Source organism: Lagopus leucura, unplaced genomic scaffold, assembly GCF_019238085.1.
Source record: "Lagopus leucura isolate 7727_CA_CO unplaced genomic scaffold, USGS_WTPT01 Super-Scaffold_100017, whole genome shotgun sequence".
Classification (NCBI taxonomy): domain Eukaryota; kingdom Metazoa; phylum Chordata; class Aves; order Galliformes; family Phasianidae; genus Lagopus; species Lagopus leucura.
In genome coordinates this window covers 13368148-13374836 of record NW_024962271.1, presented here as the reverse complement: position 1 = coordinate 13374836, position 6689 = coordinate 13368148, and positions in this window count along the sequence as shown.

Below are 6689 nucleotides of genomic sequence, written 5' to 3'. Positions count from 1 at the left end.
CTCAGGGAATTTGGAGCCAGATGCCCCTCAGTACCACAGCACTGGTCCCACTGCCTGCCTTTGTGTTCAGGGCATCAAGGACTCCCACATCAGGATGTTCTGAAGCAGCGCAGGGAGAACGTGCAGATCCCATGTAACATGACAGTAGGAAAAGTTATGCCTAGCAGTCATCCCTGTTTTAAAATGCATCAGGGCTGCTCCCTTTGGCAATCAACAGAGCTGCTCTGACTAGGTCCACAGTATGGGCAAGGAGAGAGGAGCGCACAAGGCTTAGCTTTCCTGGCAGCTTGGCCAGGGGCTGCCCAGGGCAGGGCAGCATGCAGTGCCCTGGATACAGGTCGGGCTGGCTGGTGTCTGCAGTCCTTTTGCAAAACAAGGTGTCAGAGCACAACGCTGCTTCCAGCAGCACCTGTCCTGCCCGGCTCCTGGGAGCGGCACTCGCTGCTAATAGGTTTGGGGACACCAAGTGGCAATGGAAATGTATTGACTTATTATTCATTGATGAGCTGTGCAGAGACAAAGCAGGCTTGTCCCAAGCCAGTTCTGGATGTCAGGAAGATCATGTTAGAATGTGAATGTAGACATGTTTCTGGGATGGTTTGTACCATGTTACTTAAAGAGGATTTTCCTGGTCTAAGTCTTGTGTAAAAAACAGTGGGAGACTGCAGCTCCTGAGCTGAAGAGCAGCTGGGAGCCTTGAGCAGAGGAGGCGAGTGGTGCATCTGCTGTGTGCAGAAGGGCCCTCTGCCTCACAGTGGGAACAGAGGTCACAGTGCAGGAGTTGCAAGGGCAGCAAGTGGGGGCTTCCCTCCAGTTTCTCTATCATTTCTCCATTTGCGTAAAGCAGTAGTGACAACACTGCATGGTGGGACTGGGGTTGGTAGTAAGGACGTTCATCAGCCTGAGGAGCTGGAACAGCAGCTGTGCAGCACAGCAGCCACACAAACACCAGTCTAGCTCCAGTACGCATGGCACCTGGGTTTTGGGCCCCCCTAAAGGCTCGCTAGCCTTTGTGTGCCTGTGTGCACCTAAAGTTCTTGTTTCCATGCCTCGCCTGGTGGACCGTGTAAAATGTGGTCTTGAAAGTGGAATTGCGTGAAATATGACAGCTTCAGGCAAGAATGAAACGCAGTCATTTCCTTCCTGGCACTCAGACTGTGCCAGGTCACGCACCGCTGAACGCGCAGCGCGGCCCCACCAGCCCCAGCTCGCACAGCCCAGCAGCAGCTTGCTGAGCTGGAGCAGAGCAGCTCTGATCCTCCTGGCACATCGGGACTGCCTGACACCCCCAGAGAAACCCTCCCAGCCACACCCACCCTCTGCTGGCAGTGCTCGCAGGCTGCAGGATGGATGCCGCTGGAAGTTTGCCTTGGGATCAAGCACCAGGTGTTACAAAGGTCACTAATGTTTTCCAAGTAATGTTCTGTTTGCCTCCCAAAGCCCTTGCCAAGTTTCTCTGAGGTATGTACCTCAAATGCTCTGGATATCTTGGGCAGCAAAGGATGTAGCAGGTTTCTAAACTGATTTGTGCTACTTCAGCAGCATCTCAGCAGATGTTCTTATTACTTGGAGCTGCTCAGGTTGGCTTCCTCACCAGCTTTAGTCTTACACTCGGAATGAAACAATCACATTGTTTATGTTTTAGGAGTTTTGCACATTTTGGAGTGTTAGATTAACTGAAACATGCCTCAGATGTTCATTTGGTTTCACGGTTTATCCCCACTGGATGTCATTTTTAAGACACTGAGCTCATGATGTGCATCACTCCTGGCTTTTACTTCAAGAGATCAATTCAAGTACTTCAGATGCCCGGAGTGGGAAGCAGGGTTACTTGCAGAGCAGACATGTCAGGAGGCTTTGTTCTAATAACTGGCTGTAACTAAAACAGGTCAGTTAGGAGTGGGGAAGATAGTGATTTGTTCCATCCTAAGGTACATAACTAGGGCCTATCCACATTCCTATCCTATACAGCATTTGGTGAACTGTATATTCACTCTTCTTCATTTCGGGCAGGCTAAGACCTGATGAAATGACTGAAAGTTGTTTAGATACAACAAAGCTACATTTGTATCATCTTCAGCCCCTGCCCCTATGTGCCCCATCCCCACAGCGCCCATCCCCTGTGACTTTCAGTCCCTGTAACTTTCAGTCCCTGCCCTGAGCCCTTTCAGTTAGAACAAGGCAAGTTTCTTCAGCACTACCAATACCAGGTCCTGTCAATTCCTTATTAATTAATGGTTCGTTGTGGCTGAAATGAATTAGGAAGGAATTGTACAACTGACCAAGCAAGCAGATAAGAGGGGATAACTCTCTGCAGGAGAGGGAAGTGATAAGCAGATGGAGGGCGGGAGAGGCACCTTTTGTCTGCAGCAGCTGGAACCAGGCAGGGTTTGTCATGGAATCATAGAATGTCCTGAGCTGGAAGGGTTCAACAAGGATCATCAAGTCCCACAGTCTTGCTTGTTACTTCATACCAACCAAGGAAAGAGGGATGTGAGTTAGATGTCATAGCATGTCATCTGTTATCTGCATAGTGGAAGTGAATACTGAATCTCTGAGGAAAGTCCCTGCCAGTGGACAGGGAGGACTTGGATGTGCTTAGCATGCTGACACAATTTTCTTCAAATAGAGTTGCAGGTTACATTAAGCTTCCATTATCCTATATTTGGTTGCAGACTGTTCTAATTAATAAGTCACTACCATATTATCAGAAATATGTTCTACCTACTGATTTCCAGGCACTGGTTATCTCTTCCTTCATGCTTTGTAAGGAGACAAGGGCCACGTTCTACAGCAGCAGTCTTAGAGACCATATTTGCCCATTTCAGTCAACTTGGTAAAATGTATTTCTGGATCAGATGGTCTGTCTTCAGAGTAAGTAGTAGGATCCCAGCCTAGGTAATCAAGACCAGAGCCTTAGCTAGTGCAAACAGGAGTACTGAAATCAAGGGATATGCTGCAGATGTTACCAGCTTAACATCAGCTTTTTTCTGTACAGTTATGATAAAAACACTGGCCTTGTGTTAATGAGTGACAGTTAGACTTTGCATGCTGTTGTTGGTTTATTCTTTTTGCCTCTTCCTTCTTTCCTTTTCTTTTTTTCTCTTCTCCTCATCTCTCTCTCTCTCCTTTTCTGCTCTTCTCTCTGTTGAGTGACTTGATTTGAGCACAAGATCTGGACAAGTCAGGCATTCCTGATAAACCTGTGTTATCAGCAGAGCATTTAGGCATAAACTTCAGAAGAAAGGGATTGAAAAGCACATTCACAATATTTATTTCCTGCAGATCTTAGAATAGATCAGTGTCCTTCCTAAACTTCTTTGCAAACATTCAGTTATAATTTGGCTAAATACAGAGACAAGAGGGCCAGTTTCAAATGTACAAACGATGTTGTCATTCAGATTGTCATTTCAGAGTGGAGAATAGAGCGTGCGTGAAAATGTGTCTTGTAACTTAATGAGCAGTGCTAAAGGCTCCTGTTCCTGGGCTGCTCCGAGTACCGGCTGGCAGAGAAGGGAGGTGCCTTCAGCAAACATCATCTGTCTTACGTGACATTTAAAAATAAATATAATAGGCACCTTTCAGTACATTGTAAGTCTCTCAGGTTAAATTCCTGCTCCATTTCTGTTTAAGCCAATCAAGGAAAAGGAAGGTTTGAATAGTCAGGGTGCCTTTGCCTTGAGTTAGAAGTTTTGTCCTGAGGTAGGAGGCTGCGTGTAGAGCGGGGCTGGAGAGCTCGGTGGGCTGCTGGAGCACAGCTGGGGGTTCAGCTCCCAGGGTGGCTGCAGAGGCTTTGCTCTCTGTGTCCACTCACCCATAGCTGCCAAGGGCCATTCAGCAGGGGATGGCACACCCCACCAGCATGGTTCTGCTTCACATTGGACCTGCTACAGAGCATGGCCTCTGGACAGGGCGATTTCTGTATGCAGAGGGAAACTGGAATGACAGATAAAGGGGAACCTGCCAATCTAGATGAGAGATGAGATTGAACTGGAGCAGTCAAAGAAAAAAGCCACTTTTTCAGACACTGGAATGAATGGTTAAACTTTAAGATTGGACTCTGAAGTTGTCTTGAGCTCAGTGAGGAAAATAGGTTTAGTAAGTTAACGAGGAATAGAGCCACTGGATGCTCAGAAGAAATAGATCAAGTTTTCTGACATGAGGCGAATTTACTATTCAGTCCCCTCTGCACAGAGGTGAGCCTGCCCTTGCTCAAGATGGAGCTGCCTGAGCAGTTTAGCTACTCTGCAGGGGCAAAGATGTGAGAGAAAGCAGCAAATGTCAGCTAGGACAAGTCAGTCTTCAGCTGCAGCTCTGAGAGGTACTTTGGTTACTCTGAAGGAAAAGAGACCAGCTCAGAATGGCAGGATGCTATGTGTGCATTTTGAGCCTGAAATCGGAGTTCTTTGCACTGTCTGTCTGTAGCACAGCTTGGGGGATGCTGCAGCAGATATGAGGTGGCCACTGTGAATTGAGTGGACTCCCGCCTGTTTTAACAGTGTTGCGTGGCCACATTTGCAGAGGCTGTGGGAGGAACTGTACAGTGCCCTAACCCACATTGTCCAGCTGAAAGCAATGCAGCTGCAAATGCCCTCTGAGCACTTGGGTTCTCCCTTATGAACCTAACACTGTAAAGTTGGTGGTGGAACCTTTGCTGCATAGTCTCTGCTGGGTTTTGTTTGCATTCATGCAGATCTGTCATTCAAGCACGTGTATGTGCATAGGTGTGTGTGTGATTAAGAACTACTGCTAACTGTATTACAAATTGTGTCTGTTTCCTACCTGATGCAGTCTGAAAATAAACCAGCTCTATAATCAGCCATGCAATTCTCTGAAATCCTGTACTTAGTTTGCTACATGGGCGCTGTAAGTTACGATATTTAATTAAGGGTAATTTCCATAATGCACAGTTAGAATCAGCCACTTTTATAGTCTGTCTTCGTCTGTGTGAATCTGACTTGGCACAATTAGTTGTGAAGTTGTAAGAGCCATAAAATAGCTGCCTATGAGCTACAGATTCTTTTCCCCTAACTCATGAGTGACGGGATCTATAACAGTGGGGGCTGTGGGAGGCCTCGTGTGCACTGCCACTTGCCAGCTGCCACTCAATGGGAGTTTAAAGGGATTCATCAGCTTCGTCAATACTATCTCATAAGTAAAAATGATAAAATAATAAATCTTCGCTTGGCAAACAACATTCATTGTCAGTGCTGAACTTTCCCTTACTCTTATTGACCTACGGATGACATCTTTACGGAAGCCCAGGGATGTCAGAGAGATGCCTCTCTGCTTCAGCTGGTTCTTTGGCTGCAGAGCTAGCTGCTTTTCCCTCTGCACGCGCCAAGAGGTGCAGGCATCGTTCTGTTCCCACCTATGCCTCCCCGAGAGATGCTCTCTTTTCAGCTGGGGAGCCCTGCTGCTCTGCACACTGGCCTGGAGATAACAGGACCTCGGAGCCTCTGGTCCCCAATCCATCCAATTTCATAACTGTATGTCAGCTGGGAGGCTGGGATCACACCTAGCTTGGCAAAATTATCAGCTTCTAAAGGAGAAAAGAAGTTGAAAATGATGCTGCGTCACACGCACATAACCCGGAGGTAGTGCTCCTGAGAGGTATTATTGTACTGTAGCATCCTAGCAACCGTGTCAGATAGACAAGAAACCACGAGAACAAAGAGCACGTGTTAGAACTGCCCTGGAGCATGTCTGAATTAATTATGCCTCTTAATTTTTTGGATAAAAATCAGGTGCTTATTTCATTATTTATAGCTCCAAATCAAAACATTACTCTTTTATTTATGATGACGCTGATTCTGCCCAGAGTATGTTGGTTTTCTGGCTCTCAGATGCAGCGCTGAAAAACTTGACATCTTTCCATGCCTTCAGAGAACCCAGGAGCAAATGGCTTTTCCCTAAACTGAAAGCTGAGTTTCGAAAGTGTTTCAAAGTTTGTATTATTGGGCAAAAGAGTATTTAAAACTTCTACCAAACGTGAAATAAATCATGATTACTATGTGGACTGCACACATAAAGCAGTGCACACTACTCACCATTAATTTTGAAAACCCGTTGGTGAGGCAGACGAGTTAGCTGCTGAGCTAACCAAGTTATGAGTTCGTATCCCACAACCAAAGGAGACAAGGAGTACAGTCAGACCTCCTGAGATTGTAAATACGGATTTAAAGACATGGTTTGCTAAACAAGCGTTGTCTGCAGAACTGAATTTGGTAGAGAAAGGTGGTGTATTCTCCAAGTATTTCAACAGGAGCCTGTGCACATCATTAAGTTAAAAAATAGCTCATTTATTTTCATAGTTCAGCTCCCTTTAGCAAATAAAATGCATTTTGGCAAACAGCGCAGCATAAAACATGTCATAATCTGTACGTTACATGCAACCAACAAATATAAGAAGCGGGCAGTCTGGCCCACAGCTCTGTCCCTCAGGCTTTGCTATCAGCAGAGCGTCCTGCAATCAAAGCTGTGCTGCTTTACAACTGAGGAAACGTGGTGATGGATGAGTCGGCCCCGCGCTGGGCTGATATGCACCAGTCAGAGCTGTGAGGAGTTGGTCCTTTCCACATTCAGCTCAGCGTTCCGCAGCATTTAATCAGAATGTTTGCATTTATTATTATTTCCCCCTTCCCCAGTCCTCGTGACGATTAATCCCCTGCACCAACAAGAGCTGTAGG